A 16,962-nucleotide genomic window follows, 5' to 3' on the forward strand; every position below is an offset into this window, starting at 1 on the left:
CTTGCGGGGCTTGAGAATGTGAGGGCAAGCGCATAGGGTGGTGTGCCTTACCTTTTATTGTTCTCTTTTTGAAACAATTGGCAATCACTCTTTTGATGTCCTCTTGTCAAAGGTAAGCCAGAACAAGGGAACTTAAATTGGGTAACAGCAGCATTCTTGCTTGCCCCCACCCCGAAATCCTATGCTAGTTAGAACATGATCTAGAACTCGGCTTTATGAAAAAAATTTCCCCTGGATTATAATTTATATCCAGTAAAGAGTACACATTGGACGTGTGCATCTTGATAAATGGTTATCTACACATATATGTCTGCTTTGCTCATCCCTTCAGTTGTTTAGTACCACTTGGCAGTGAAATATCTGTTTTGGGTCTTTCCAAGGACTGTCACGTCCGAGTGGGCTGGAGACTGACATTTGGAGTGATGGAAGGGTGGTGGCATGACTAAGGCCAAAAGGATTCACTTTTTACAGTTTTACCTCACTTGCACTCTAGCCACAAGTTCTGGGAGAGATACTGGAAGGCACCCTGCACTCTTGCTCCCAATATGGATTTGTAGAAAAAAGGGAGATGTTTGAATGGGGTGGGGTGTTTCCACTTAATCATTACCACTGCTGACATCAAGGAAAACCAAGCAATGCGTATCGTCTGCATGGGCACCTACAATGGGTGGAAAGGGGGCCAGATTCTCCGTGTTATGATGAGGTAGGGGACGGGCAGCATACAACACTGAGAGGCGAGGCAGTGTGGCTTGTATTTCAGCTTCAGGGTACGATTGTTTTTGTGGCTGAAGGGTCTAAACTGGCCTGGCTATTTCAAAACAATGTCAGGAGAGGAATGGTTGTGTTTTACAGCACCCCAGTGGGTGCCCAGGACACGAAGCAGCCTTGAGAACAAATATGTCCTTTCTCAAAATAGGAAGCCAACTATTTACTTAGGCAAGTAATGCTATAAAAGGGCTTTATAAGTTGAGTTGCAGCTCCTGAGCTTTGGACTGACCCCTAGATGTGTTTCAAAAGGCTCTTTCCGGAGGAAGGAAAGTCCTGAGGCTCTCAGATTGAGCACTGGCTCAAACAACAATTTCAATCAAGTAGAACCTCCTCCTACAAGTTGAACGAACCAGCCCAGGCCAACACCCTGAAGACAGCTTCTGAACACAGATGACAATATTATCATTTCAACCTGAATGGGCGTCACAACCTGGTTTCAAAATTCATTTTGGGAAATTAAAAAAAAAAAGGTTTTAAAATAAAATTCACTTTTTAATCCTATGATTGTTCATCTTAATCACTTTCTTGCATACCCTCAACTCTCTCTCCCCCTTCACTTCATCATAGGCCTTTGGCAAAACCACAACCGTGGTTAGCTCTCACTCTCCCCTCAACTTAGCGCCTGACCCTGCGTAGCTGATGAGATTCGAGAAAAATGCATAATCCTGCTGTGCTCACACTTTAAATTGTCACAGCCTCAGGCCTCAAGTGGCTCCTTAGTGCTGCCAGGCAATCATACGATGCCTCCCTACTCAGTAGATATTGGCATATCCACTCAATCAGTATTTGTTGAATGGATGGATTAAATACATGAATTTTAATTAGGGTCCCATTGATGCTATAATCCTGCTTGTCCAAGTTTAACGGTGAATTTTATTTTTTAAATGTTTTTTTTTTTTTAATGAGCCCTGTCCTTGGACCCGGAAGACTTGTATCCAAGTCCCAGCACTGCTTCTTACTAGCTGGGCGATCCTAAATGAGCCACACTTTCTCTCTGGGACTCACTCTCTTCTATAAAATAAGACGGCTGGACCAGGAACACTAGCAGATGGGAGTCTCTCTAGCTGTTGGGTGAATGAATGATATGAGGTCCCTACCTTCTGCTGAAGTTCACAGATGTGTGATTCTCCTCTGAGCCAAGCAAGCCCACAGCTGGGTGCCCTTCAGGAGAGACAGAAGTAAGGTCACATGCGAAGGGAAACACAGGAGGACCTCTTTTCTTCTGCATTGGTCTCTGATTTTATTTTCTGGTCCTGCAGCTAGAAAGAGATTCCAAAGTAGGGAAACCTATCACACTAAAAGCAAATAGTGACTTGGTTCGTCAACAAACTTCAGATGGAGTATAGCAGAGAGATGACGTTGGAATTGGGATTCGGGGACCTGGACTCTAACCCAACTCCGTCACGTGATCATCAGACCCTGCCTCCTCTCAGGCCTCAGTTTCCTCATCTGTATAATGAGTGAGTTTAATTTCAGTAAGCCCTTACCTGGTTCCGCCATTTCCCAGCACTGGTGGCATCGGTTTGCCATTTTTAACTTGCCTGGCCTGTTTCAGATCAGAACTGGCACAGCATCGGCAACTTTATGGTTTTACAAGTCCCGAAACATGCTTTGTAAATAAATAAATCAATGATAAAGGCATTAGGTATATTGCATGGAAACACCAAGGTCTGAAACAAAAGCAAGGCTTTGGAATTGTAAAAGGAATGGAAAGACACTGACGGTAGGAACACCTGTCCATGAGGTTAAAACCAGCTGGGCAAGTAGCACACAGGTGCTAGAAACACTTTCCCCAGTGTAGGAGATGGTAGGCAGTGTGGGTCTACAGGGGCATATCATTAAAAACAAATCAAAGCCTCTAATGAAAAATCATCTTCAATTATCTTTCCATCTTTCCGATTCCTTTAAGGGTCTGTTGTTGTTCTAAGAATGTTCTAATCATTCTCAAACCTTTGCTGATCTGACCCTTTCTCCTTGACAACACTTTCTCCCCCACCTGACCCCCACTTTTTATTACACAGAGAGAAAACAGGGCTCAGGCTCAGAACTTTTACCAGTCTAGAATCTGATCATAGAATTTGTTTTGCTTTATTGCATTTATTTTTGTGGTTACTTTCCACTAATGGAAAGTGGTATTATTTTTTCCATTGAGAGTAGTTCAAATTTATCTTAGAACACATGCATTTAAGTAAAAGAAAGCTGAGTTGATTTCTATAAAAATATTCAATAATAATATATATTCTACACCAATGTGACCACAAAGGGCAGAGGGTTCCTGGGGGCTGGGAAACACTGAGGTGGGGGGTTGGTGGTGGTGGGTGGGAGTGTGGTATTCCCTAACACAAACTGGCACAGTTCGGCTAGGGGAGGTTAGTCTGGACACCACACAGTGCTTGTAATGCCATTTAGATCTACTGGGTCCTGAGTGACTCAGCTTTGGATCTTTTTTTTTTCTTTTTAAAATAAGCGCTTACCTTTTCCTGATCCCTATTGTATAAAACTTGGAAACACAGAAAATCGTGGAATAAAAGGAGAACATATAGAAAACTATATAGGATAGAATAAAAAAGAACTCCTGTTTCTCTACTCAGAAATAACCACTCCTCATACACTGGTAAATTTTTCTTCCTCAGTGCTATTATTATAATATCTATATTTTATTTTTGTAGCCCATTTTATTTCCATAACATTATAGCCTAAACATGTGCCACACCATTCAAAACTCTTTAGAAACATTATTTTAAATGGCTGTAAGGTATTTAACATAGAGACGCCCCATCGTGGATTTAACCATCCCCCAACTGTTGGACATCTGGGTTGTTTCCAGCTTTCTCCTTTAAAATGTTGTGATGAATATCTTTATGTATCTCACTTTGTCTGCATTTTGGATAGTTTCCTTACAGTAATTCCAGAAGTGGCATTCCTAAGTGGAAAAACTTTTAAGGCTTTGGGGATACAACATTGCCAGACTTTTTCCAAAGGGCAAGACCTAAAAGGACTCAGATCTGAACCCACATGATGGGACACTCCCTGGTTTGTGTATATAAGGTGGGGTTGTTCCTGGAAAGAGCATAGACTCTGCCACTTTGGGCAGGTTACCCACCTTCACCACCTTCTGCTGGTGCAGGTCTGACCAGCCACTGCCCAGTAATCCAGGAGTGAGCGTTCTCCATATCAAGGCTCACAGAGGCTCATAGTCTATCCTCAGAAATACACACGTCTTTAATTTTACTTTATGTGATTCTCCTTTCATGTAAAGGGATCAGCAAGCGTTTTCTGGAAGATTTCTTGTCGCCTAACATGCTTTTTTTGTAGCTGAGCTAGGAAACATTTGAATCAACATTGCTGACTTTGGGAAGAAGGGCAAAAGGTACTCACACGTGCGGGGTGCCATTATGCCCATGCCAGGAGCTGTGCTGAAAGTCATGTGTTTAGCATCTCATTTAATCCTCCCAAAACAGCTTCTTCTCAAGTGCATGACACAGAACATGGGCTCCCCAGGAGGCTAGTAAGCGCTTTTTGAAAAGGATTCTGTTGCTTGGAAACCGCTGTGCTTATCAGAGTTAAATTATTTTACGGGTTTCTCAGAGTTCGCTTAGTCTCATGCTATCTGAGAACCCCCAAATGGGGATGTGATATTCAGCATTTGCCAAACCCACTTGACAATGAAACCTTTTCTCCCACATCTCATGGGATTGATGTTCCAAAGAACACACTTTGAGAATCACGGCTGACAACAACCTTGCAAGATAATGTTTATCCTTATCATTTACAAATGGGACAACTGAGGCCCAGATAAGTTGACTAGAGTTGCACAGCTAGTAATTTGTGGAGTCAGGATTTGAACCCAGAGCCACCTGACCTTGAACCCATGCTCTGTTCCATTCTCCTGTGCTATCCTCTCTGGAGCCTGCGACGGGGCTCAGATCGCAGGGTACCTCTCACTCAAGTGTTGGGTGCATGAAACTAGAGGATGAATATTATATCATGATGAGAGCTGGGACCGAGAATCCTATACAGAGTACAGTGATCATGAAGACTGGACCAACGGAAACTGATGCAGCCCTAACAAACCAAGGAAGTGAGGAACCCAGAAAGCTGAGGACGCAGAGGAAGGCAGTTGATGAATTCTGTGGGCTGAGTGTTAACACCTTTTGCATTGCTTTCTTAATGACTCAGTTGGTTTATCATAGAGGAGGATTCACCTAATGTGCCTGGGGAAAGCTGCCAAGTGAGAAAGGAACAATATTCTATGTAAGGGCCTCCCAGAAGACTCCCCCTTATTACCCAGCAGCTATGGACTATGTTAATTGTTCCATGCCTCCCGCTATAAGCTATTCCCTTGTCTCCTGTCTCCCCCATGGCCTCGGCTTGGACTATTTCCTGCTGGGGCTTTGCTCTCCAACAGCTTCATACATGTATATTATACAGGCTTCAGCAGTGAGGAAGAAATGGATCCTGTTAAACCACTAGCCGACTTGGGCCGGCTGAGTGGCGCATTGGATAAGAGCTGGTTTGGGACGCCAGAGGGCCCCGGTTCGGGTCCCACGTATGAGGGCCAGTGACACTACCCTCTACAGCTAAGATGCTGAACAACAGCTCAACCTGGAGCTGGGCTGCCATGAGTCGCTGGCAACAGCGTAGGCTGCAGCCCCTGCTGCAGTGGGTTGCCATGGGCTACCATGTGTAGCCAGCAGCCAGCGTGAGCGGCCAGCAACTGCTGTGAGTGGCCGTCCAGAAGCCAGCAACTGATCTGCCTCGCCCAGGAAGCGCGCAATGATGGTGCCAACTTGGGCCAGTGAAGCAATGTCCTCCACAACTAGACTGAAGAACAAAAAACGACAGCAACTTGTCTGTTCCCCTTACCCCAATTCCCCAGCACTGTTCCCATCCCCCAGTTCCCCAATAAAAATCTTTACAAAAAACAAACAAACCACTAGCCGACTATCCAAAGCACTGCCATTCCATGCATTCAACAAAGATTCATGTGCCAGGCGCTGGGTGTATGTATATTAGTGAGCCATCTGGAAACAAACCCCCTGCCTTATAGCCTCATTCTAGGGGGGAGAGACAATAAACCAGATAAATAAGTGAAATGTTAGATAGGGATAAGGAAAAAACAGTGGGACATAGACAAGGGTGGGGGGGAATGGAATGTTGGGGCTCACATTTTGGAGAGGGACGGCCAGGGAGTCCTTACTGAGAAGGGGCTTTTAAATCCCACAACAGCCCTTTGACCAGAGAAGGGACCCAACATTTATTGCACATCTAGTCGATGCCAGGCATTGCAGAGTTATATATCCCATCTATTATCTTTCCCTTTCCAACTTACAGATGAGTAAAGTCAAGCTCAGAGAAGCGAAGTCATTTTTCCTAGGTTGCTCAGCCAGAGAATGGAAGAGCCAGAGTTACAAATCAGTTCTGATGCACCCTCTTCCTGAAAGTCGACCAGGCCAAGCACCATTCACCCCACTTTATAGACAAGAAAACAGAGGCCCAGAGAGCCTTGGGGACCTGCAGAGCTGGGACTGGAATGAATGTCACCTAATGCCTATTCCAGCTTGCTTTCCACTTCAATATACTATGCAGGGTAACATGTGCAGACACTGTTCCTTGTACCCTGCTGGGGTACAAAAAGAAATAAAAGACTCAGGGGCTTCAGGAATGCCTACGCACATGAAATTACAGAAGCTGACTTAACAAGTAGGGACGGTGACTAAAGACCTCGGTTATTTACCATATTTGCACTGCTTCGCTATCTTGGACAACTGGGCAGACACGGACAGCATTCTAACCCCTTGCTAGTCCAATGATGGGCCGGAGATCACAACATGGATGTCACCTGGGAGCTTGTTAGATGAGCAGAATCTTGGCCCCAGACCTACTGGGTCAGAATTTACACTGTAACAGGGTTCCAGGGGGTCCTGTGCATGTTCAAGTTTGAGAAGCACTGCGCTGATTGTCTCCTTTCTAAGCCACATCCAAGGGTGGAACCAATGGCTTCTACCACCCTGCAGAGAGGCAGGGGTGTGCACACAGAGCACTGGGCCAACCTGGGAGGTTCCGGAGGGCCCATGCCAGTCAGAACTGCAGTGGGGGGTGGACCCGGGCAGAGGCAGGGCTGCCTGCTGATGCTTAGCTCTGGCTTTGCCCAGTGGCCGTAGCTCGTTTCGGGGTGACTGTGGGGGGTCAGCTATGGGGTGGTGGTGTTTCTGTTTCACTTCCCATCACACCGAGACAAAGACTGGCAGGATGGATGCTGTTTGTGATCTACTAGTACCTGAGAAGAAATCTGCGGGAATAAACAGAGCCTTCAACACTTGATAGTTCTGACATATGGAGGCTTTTGCAAGGTTCAACTTAGTAATTGTGTATTGTTCACCTACCATGTGCCAGACCTTGTGCTAGGTACTAGGGATATGAAGGTGAGTAAAAAGCCCTAGTGTCTTCTTGGAAAGGGTCACATTCTTGCATGTGTATATGTACATGTGCAGGGTGAGATGGGGGACAGGCCTGCAGTGATAAGAGCTATCCCAGGCCCAGGTTTCACACTTGAGGGGCCGGGTGCAGGACAGGTTAAGGAAGGCTTCCTGGAGGAGGTGGCTCCTGAGCTGTCAGAGAGGCTGAGAAATGCCCTGTGTAGTGACTGCAACCCCCCGCCCCGACACACACACACACACACACACACACACACACACACACACACACACACACTGCCCCAAATGTCCATAGGCTGAGGCTGAGAAACTAGAACTAGAGGGAGGCTTATACACGGGAGGTGAGGTCATGGCGCCACCCTGCGCACAGCCCTCCCAAGGTTCCCATCTTTCTCAGAGTAAAATCCACAGTCCTCAAGGGGAGGACAAGGCCTGCATGGTTCTGCCTGGCTCTCTCCCGCTCTCCCTCCTTTCTCCTCACTCTCGCCTTGCTCACCTGCTCTGCCTCCTGCTGTTACTCCAACACATCAAGCACACTCCCCCTAGGAGCCTTGAGTGCTTTCTTCCATCTGCCTGGTACGCTTCTCTCAGACGTCCGGGAGGTTCACCCCTCATCCTCTTCAAGTTTTTGCTCACATGCCACCTTCGCAGAGAAGCCTTTCCGGCTGCCTCGCCTGCCCTGGCCCAGCGTCCTCCATCCTGCTTCCCTCCTGCACGTTTCTCCACCGCTGTGATCACCTTACACACTAGTTTATTTATTGGACTGTTTTCTTTCCAGTAGAGTGTAAAATTCACAGGGAAAGGGTTTTTGTTTCATTCACTGATATATGCCACTGCCCTGGGTTCCCACAGCCTCTCTGGAGCAGGGACCCAGGTATCAGCCTTTCTAAAGCTTCCCAGGTGATTCAAATGGACAGCCAAGTGTGAGAACCACTGCGCTGCCTTCCTTCTAATCCACGCGTCACCCTGCCACCTGAGTGCCTTCTCTAAAGCAAATCTGATTGTGTCACCCTCACTCTTCGTGAAACCCCCCTCTGGCTCCCTGCAGCTCTCATAATAAAATCCCAACTCTGTCCATCCGCCTTCTGGCCTGGCTTCCTTTCCCGCCCTGAACCTCCATGCCTCTTCCTGGGTGCTTTTCCCCATCTTTTCATCTTCCTCTAGGAAGTCTTCCCTGACTGCTCCCCCGGGGGGCTGGCTGGGACCCCTGCCCCACAGCATTGAGCAAGCCCCTCCTGGGACCCTTATCACACTGCACTATGACATTGCGTTGACTGATCTTTCATCTGTGAGCTTTCCAAGGCCAGAGCCAGTCAGTATATTATTCATTTTTGTATTCCCCACTTGTAGCTGCCTGACACATACTAGGTGGTGTTTGTTTGTTTTGGTGGGAAGTGTGATGAATGGAAGTGTGGAAGAGTGAAAACCCACTGGTCTACCTAGGGGCGGGGACCAGGTAGGCAATCCTACCCACTGCCCAGGTATACTCTCCTGAGTCTCAACACTAATCCTGAGGCAGCCAGCAGGCCCTGCTCATCAAACCTGCTGGACGCGTGAGTTTCACACACACTTCCAAACCACGGTGACAGCTCACTGCATTTCCCCACCCCAGTCAGGCCGTATGTGTCTCATTTCTCTAGCGGTGGCCCTGGTGCCAGCAGGCGTTGACAGAAACAAGGGGACCGGGTGGGGCAGTCCTTATGCAGCTACAGGCACGTGCACTGACCCAGAGATCATTCATACGAAGCCATGTTCAAAGGGCCCACGTGGAGTGAAGCGTCCTTTGTCCCTTCTTTAGCTATAAATCTCTAGGCTTGGGAAGGTAATTGCCCTCCTCTTAAAAAAGCTATAAAGGACACAGCACAGCAACATTTGGCAAAGAGCACAGACTATAAAATGCCTCCCTGGGCGGGGCCCAGACTGCACATCCTCTGCCCATTGAGCTTCCTCTCCTTCCCACCCCTGTCCGCACCCCCCGACCCCCGGCATGGGCTGTGCTGTCTCTGGGGGTATCTGTTAGAGGCTTCAGGGCTCGACTGCTTGTGCTGGAGGCTTCCATGGAGCATTTGCCCTGTAAATAACCCGCTCCTTTCTGCTGCTCTGCCCACGGTGATGCCACTTCCCCTCCTGTGGATAAGAGGAGCACTGCCAAGGGGGTCCGGCTCGGCTGTGAGCATGTGACTGTGGTTGCCTTCCTCCCCCTCTAGGGTCCTGGGTTTCCCCTGAGGGGAAAGGGTAGGGTGGGGTGGACTGGATGACCCTGAAGGCTGCTGTCAGCTCCAGCGTCACAGCCTGCCTCACCTGAGAGCAAGGTGGTGGGAATGTCTTCCCCTCAGGCCCTGAATTATCAGGAACACCAGAGTTGGGGAGACCAGAGTCAAATGTAGCAAAAAATAACAAACAAGATAATGACGCCTCTTCGAACCTTACGATTTTACTCATATGTGGGATAGAAAACTGAAACCAACAAACAAACATGACAAACAAACAAGCAAAAACTCATAGACACAAACAACAGTTTAGTGGTTACCAGAGGGTAAGCGGGAGGGGAGATGGTAGAAGAGGGTAAAGGGGTCAAATACATGGTAACAGAAGGAGATCTGACTTTGGGTGGTGAACACCCAATATACAGATGATGTGTTATACAGAATTGTACACTTGAAACCTATATAATTTTATTAATCAATGTCACCCCAATAAATTTAATAAAAAACTAAAAATAAAGACAGTTAACTCCTTTTTGTACTTTGATTTCTTCTACATCTGGCCTTAACATACTCAAAGTAAACAGCATTGTAGAGGCAACAGCACTGGACAGAGGAGTCTAAGACCTGAATTCAATTCCTGCTCTGCCCCTGACGGTCAGTATCATCTGGGCCAAGTCATTTTTTTCCTTTTAGGCCTCTGTTTGCTCATCTGTAAAATGAGGATATTTAATACCTTTACAAATCATTCCACAGACACTTGCTAGAAGCCTGCTGTAGGCCTGGCCCAGTGCCAGGTAGGGGAGCTAGAAAGGCGAATAAGACACGATGCTAACTCTCAAGGAGCTCACAGGCTGGTAGGAAGACAGCCAAGGAAACAGGCAACTGTAACACAGGGTGGCAAGTGATATAAGGGTCATAACAAAAATAATGATCACAGCTAGCATTTATTCAGGTTTCACTAGTGCTTGGCACTCTGCCAGGGGCTTGATCCATTCATTCAGCCCTGTAACAGCCCTATGAACTGAGCACTGCAAATATCCCCATTTCACAGATGCTCAGGATAGGCGTCCCAGAGGATAGGCATGTGCATCTGTTGAGACCTGAAGTGCGTGCATGAGCTTGTCAGACAAGGCCTGGTGAGCTGGGAGGAACAGACAGCCTGAACAAAGGCCTATGTACGAGTTTGCATGAGCCCACAAGGCTGGAGCCCACATGGGAGTTGGAGTGGGGAGGGGGCTGGTAGATGACAGAGAGGTGGGGGACAGCCATGAAGGGTCTTGTAAGTTATGTGAAGGGGTTAATGAGCAGTCATGGAGAATCTGGTCAGTGGCCAGCAGCAGTGGGAGGGTGAGTTGAGCTGGGTGAGAAAGGAGATAGGAGAACTACAGGTCTGTAGAGACTGGGATGGCCTCTTGGAGACAGTTGTCGTAGTTGGAGGAAGAGGTGAGGCCTTGGGATTAGGGACTGGAGGTCAGAGGGGACTGATGGCCAGAGCACTTGCAACTGCGGGTCATTGGGGACGGGCGCAATCAAAGGCAAGGAGACCGTGTACCTAGGCAGCCTCCTGAAAACGTAGCCCTGTGGTCGTCCTGCATTCTAGTGTCAGCCCGTGGTGCCTCAGCCTCTTTCCGAGGATGACTGCCGACCCGCCCACCATCACAGCTCTCAACACACTGTGAGTGGCCCAGAGGTGGAGTGGAGGGCCAGGCCTTCCCGGCCAGGCAAGGATTCCTAAGAAAGAGGGTGCCAGAGGCCAGGCCTGAGGAGGAAGTTCTATGGCTTTCTAGAAAAAATACTTTATGGACAGTTGTTAAATGGAAAAAGAAAAAAACACACACTAGTGTCTTCCTCTTACAGCTTATATTCATTTCCTCTTGAATAGAAAGTGTTCGTTTTAAATGTCAATACTACACATTCAGTAACAATTAGCTATAGCTCAGATTCCCAAGAAAAAGGTGGAGTCAAGCCCTGTTTATCAAGGAACCTGCTTTGTCTGGTTGGCCATCTGGCTACTGTACTTTGTTATAAAGCCCAATAGTTAAAGACTTTTGGGACGAGCCCGAGGCTAGGTGAGCAGCGGGATGAATATTAGTACTGTAGAACAGGAAGCCTGCATGGTCCTGCAGGAATATAAGAATATAGTATCTCAACAAGGAGCCATGTCCAACCCGGGGAAAGGATGGTTTGATTATTAAATCAGTGGCACAGAGACAACTGGCTACCTACTTGGAAAGACAAACTTACCTCTCTGCCTCACTTCACACATCCAAATAAAATTCTAACATCTCTTAAAGAGTTGCATATAAAGCAACAAACAATTGAAAACCAATGTTCAACAATAGAGAATTGGTTAAATTATGATACATCGATACTATGGACTATTATCAAGTTATTAAAGTCATGTTTCAGAAGACTATTTAGAGCTCATGCTATGAAGTAAAATAGCAGGCTGCAAAAAAGTATATAGGTTACGATTACAATTTGGTAGATGAATTTCCCACAATTATGTATAGAAGAGTGCTCATGTGGGTGCGCGCACACACACACATGCACACACACACGTATAGTGTATACTCATACTCACATATACATGGGTCATGAAAAAGGTTTGAAATGAAACATATCAAAATGACAATAGAGAGTATCTCCAGTCATTTTTACTTACACATACTTATTGTTTTTTCCCAAAGTTCCACAATGACCATTCATTACTTTTATAATATGGAAAATCAATCAATGTTATTTAGAAAATTAATCTATGCTGGCTCTAATAATGTAGACACTTTGGTGAACAAAAGTGGTAACAAACTTGGGGAGCCTACCCCCTCAAGGCCGGGAGTCCAGCTGCCTGAGCAGCTCTCCTTTTCCCTCACGCCCTGCCAGGGAATGACCAACTGTGACTAGAAACTTCTGGAACCTGACACCACGTGTAGGCTGTACTTCTCTGGAGAGAAAAGCTGCTGGCCCAGGGTTGGGAACCACCCCGGGGTTCCACAAGACAGTGCAGGGCAGCCACACTGATTTTCTTTGCCTTTCCAGGAGAAACAATTAAGTTCATGGTTAGCATTTCAGTCATTAAGATTTTTCTCCTGTAAAATTTTCTCAAACATTTGATGCCTGGAGAGACATTAGAATCTAGTATGGCACGGTATCAGACTTAGTCCTGATTATATATTTAACTATCTTACTAAGTGTAACGCATTACCATTTCAGTATGCACTGGTTCTCAAGAGGATGAAGACTGCAACAGCCTGGGTCTCCGTTGTTTACAAGTTCCCCAGGTGATTCTAAAATACACCAGCTTGAGACCCACTGTTGCCTGTTCTAACGTAGTGCATCTCAAACCGCTGTCATTACAATCACTTGTGTGGGTTTTAAATGTCCCAATGGCAAGACCACACCCCAGACCACTAAACTCAGATTTTGTATTTAATTAAAGCTCCCCAGGTAATTCTAATGTGCAGCCAGTTTTGAGAACCAATATTATAATGACTGCAACCTGATGATAACCAGGTGCTGCAACTCCTGAGACAGAAACAGCTTTGGTAAATGACCTGAGTCTGAATGATTTTATGATCTCTGTCTCCATCTGCTGGCCATTGTGCAACATTGCTACAATTTACTTACACAATTTGGATATCCAAGGCATGCGGCCACTTCTTGTACTTTTCAGAACATTTGCCAAAAGAATCAATGAGAACCAAAAAGAGATGAAATTTGTAAGTAATCAAAATGGCTACAAAACATACTCTTCTATTTAATAGGATGGTCTATGAGTTATAAATGCATTAGGATAATGCATCTATTAATAGGATCTTTACTGTGTTTGGTAAATAAAAAGCAGCCAATAAATGTTAGTTATTACCATATAGTTAGGCATAAGATAGACTCCACCTTTTAAGGACCAGTGAGTCATTCTGAATAAATGGCTTTCATCCACTTAAAAAATATATTTAGGCAACTATACCTGGCACGTTGGTGGCTATGGGTACCTAGTGAAAAAGTTTGTACAGTAAGAAAGAGATTGTGTGATGTGATGTGTGTGTGTGTATGTGTAATTTTTAAATGATTATTTACTACAGTATTATTTTAATACAGTAAAATAGACTCGTTCCATGAGTTTTGTCACATGCATAGATTTATGTAGCCACCACCACAGTCAGATTCCAAACACTTCCATCCTTCCTCCAAAACTCCCTCATGCTTCCCTGTAGTCAAATCCTTCCCCCACCCCAATTCCTGGCAACCGCTGATTTATTTTTCATTCCTATAAGTTTTGCCTTTTGCATAATGTCATATAAAGGGAATCCTACAGCATGGAACCTTTTGAGAGTTGCTTCTTGCACTCAGTCAGTCTAACTTTCTTCCTTCTGCTTGCTTTAGGGGTATTTTACTGTGCATCTGAGTTGCTGAAGCAAGGACAGTACTCTCCCATGACTAGAGAAGAACAAGTGGCTGTTATTTATGCCGATGTAAAGGGATGTCTTGATAAACTGGAGCGAGCAAGATCACAGAATTTGAGAATGCTTTCTTGTCTCGCGTTATCAGCCAACACCAAGCCCTGTTGGGCAATATCAGGGTTGATTGACGGTAAGATCTCCGAACAGTTAGATGCAAAACTGAAAGAGATTGTAACAAACTTCTTGGCTGGATTTGAGGCTTAAACTTCTATGGATTCACATCAAATACAAATTTGGTTTTGTCATTGTTTCTTCTAGTCATCAGTTCCATTTGTAAACTCCAGCTATACAGAAATCACATTAAAAATAAAGGTTCCCCAAAACCCCCACAAAAGTTTGAGGTTTAGACGATTGATTTGAGACCTTTCTTCTTTTCTAAAACAATCACCAAATGCTAAAAATTTCCATCCATGCCCTACTCTAGCTGCACCTACACATTTTGATATATTGTATTTTCATTTTTGTTCAGTTTATAATATTTTCTAATTCCTAATTTTCTAATATCCCTTGAGACTTCCCCTTTAGCCCAGGGATAACTTAGAAGTATGTTATTAAATGTCCATGTATTTAGAGATTTTCCAGTTATTGATTTCTAATTTAGTTGCTTTATGGTCAGAGACCATACTTTGTTATTTCAATTCCTTTAAATTGGTTGAGATTTGTTTTATCATCCAGAATATGATGATCTATTTGTTCTATCAGTTGCTGAGAAAGGAGTGAGTATCCAACTATAATTGCTGACTCACCATTTTTCCTTTTAGTTCTATCAGTTTTTGCTTCATGTGTTTTAAAGATCTGTTGTTAGGTACATAGCCATTTGGGGTTGTTATGTCTTCTTTGTGACTTGATCCTGTCATTATGCAATTCCCCTTTTATCCCTGGTAAATTTCCTTGCTCTGAAGTCTATTTTGTCTGATATTAATATAGCTACTCCAGCTTTCTTTGGATTCGTGTTTGCATGGTATATGTTTCTTTTTTGTCCTTTTATTTTTAACCTATACTATTTATTAAAAATGGGTTTCTTATAAACAGCATATAGTTTGGTCTTGGATTTTTTTTTTTTTACATTCTGACAATCTGTCTTTTAATTAGTATATTGAGACCTTTTAAATTTATTGTAATTGTTGATATGTTTGGATTTAGGTCTACTAATTTATTATTTATTTTGTGTTTGTTCCCTGTGTTTTTCGTTCCTGATTTCCTTTTTCTGTCTTCTTTTGGATTCTTTGGATATTTTTTGGTATTCCATTTTAATGCATCTATTGATTATTTTTACTATATCTTTTTGTGAAATTTTTTATGTGGTTGCCCTAAGGATTACAAAATACTTAACTTTTCACAGTCTGTTTAGGATTAATATTTTATCATTTCAAGTGATATGTAGAAATCTTACTATTGTATACATCCTTTCTTTAACATATGCAATTACAACATATGTAATTTTGGGGTTTTTTTCTTTTTTTAATTAAAGTTTATTGGGTTGACAATGTTTAGTAAAGTTATTCAAGTGTGCAATTCTGTAATACATCATCTATATATCACATTGTGTGTTCACCACCCAGAGTTAGCTCTCTTTCCATCACCATATAGTTAATCCCCGTTTACCCTCATCTGCCACCCCCTTTTTTAAGCTCTGGTAATGTAATTTTCATATGTATTATGTCTACATTCATTGAAAATCCCATCAGACAATATTATAAGTTTTGCTTTCACTGATTATACCATGTTATAAAAAGCTTAAGATGAGAAAAGCAGTTTATTATATTTACCTAACTATTTTCCATCTCTGTTGCTCTTCTTTTATTCCTAAAGTTTCAATTTTCCTCTGGTGTCAGAGTTCTATTAACAAAATATAATCATAATAAGAGGTCAAATACGAAAATTGAGAGAGAGAGACAGAGAGAGACAGAGAGAGAGAGAGAGAGAGAGAGAGAGAGAGAGAGAGAGAGAGAGGAGGGGAACGGGCATCACCCCCTTGCTGTTGGAACACTTCCTTTGGTCAGAAACAAGGGTGCCCTCCCTGAAGCTTAGGCACCTGCCTGGCTGCGATAACCACTGCCCCAGTGGGATTGCCAAGGAGCTAGTGTGAGAGAGGAGGGAAGCAGCAGGGATTTTCCCTACTCTCTCTGACAGGCCATCTTGCCCCTCCCCAGGACCAGAAATAGAGCTTCCATGGCAGCTCTTTCTGTCTGCCTCTGGTATGCAGGTCCAAGTTTCCTGTCTGCCTTAGAGTCCAGGCCAGGAGATACCAGAGGGGACAAAGGTAAACTTGCTGCCAGTTTGGTGGCGCTCTGAGTTCGCCTTTCCTCCCCCATCTTCCTGTTACTCCTTTCCTTTCCTTTTTAAGAGCTGCTCCGTGCGTTTAATCCAGGCTCAGGAGCCGCACTCAGTAGGAGAAACAGGGTGGGGTTAGGACTAGACAGAGAATGAGACAAACGGGCCACGGATTTACAAAAGCTGAACTATGCTCCCTTAGGGAACATTAATTTAGGGAGAAATTCCTTTACCACACAGCATGGCGGCTAAAAGCCTGATTCCTTGGTTTAAATTTTTGCATTCATTTTTCCAGATGAACTTTATAATCATTTTGTCATTTAAAAAAATTTTATTTTGATAGGAATTTAAATTGATATATTTGGAGAAAAGTATACACACACACACACACACACACACACACACACACATATATAAAATATATTGAGTCCTATCTAGGAACATGGTATATAGCTCTTTTCTTTTTTTTGGTCTTCTTTTATGATATTTGAAAATTTTTTTATTTTTTAAAATAAAATCCTTGCATGGGCTTGAGTTAAATTTATTCCTAGATATTTTATTATTTTTCTTACTATTGTGAATGGGATCTTTTATAACACATAAAATTGAACTGGTTATTGCTGATATATAGAAGAGTTGATTTTGGCATACTTACTTTGTAACCAGCTACCTCACATATATTTTATGATGTTAATGAAGTACCTTTAAAAACTCCTTTTTAAAAATAACTTTGATCAACAAAGGAGATTGCGTTTTAGCAAATGCTCTTTCAGCATCCATAAAAATGACGATTTGGATTTTCTTTTTTTTTTTTTT

Source organism: Hipposideros armiger, unplaced genomic scaffold (genome assembly GCF_001890085.2).
Source record: "Hipposideros armiger isolate ML-2016 unplaced genomic scaffold, ASM189008v1 scaffold_29, whole genome shotgun sequence".
Taxonomy (NCBI): domain Eukaryota; kingdom Metazoa; phylum Chordata; class Mammalia; order Chiroptera; family Hipposideridae; genus Hipposideros; species Hipposideros armiger.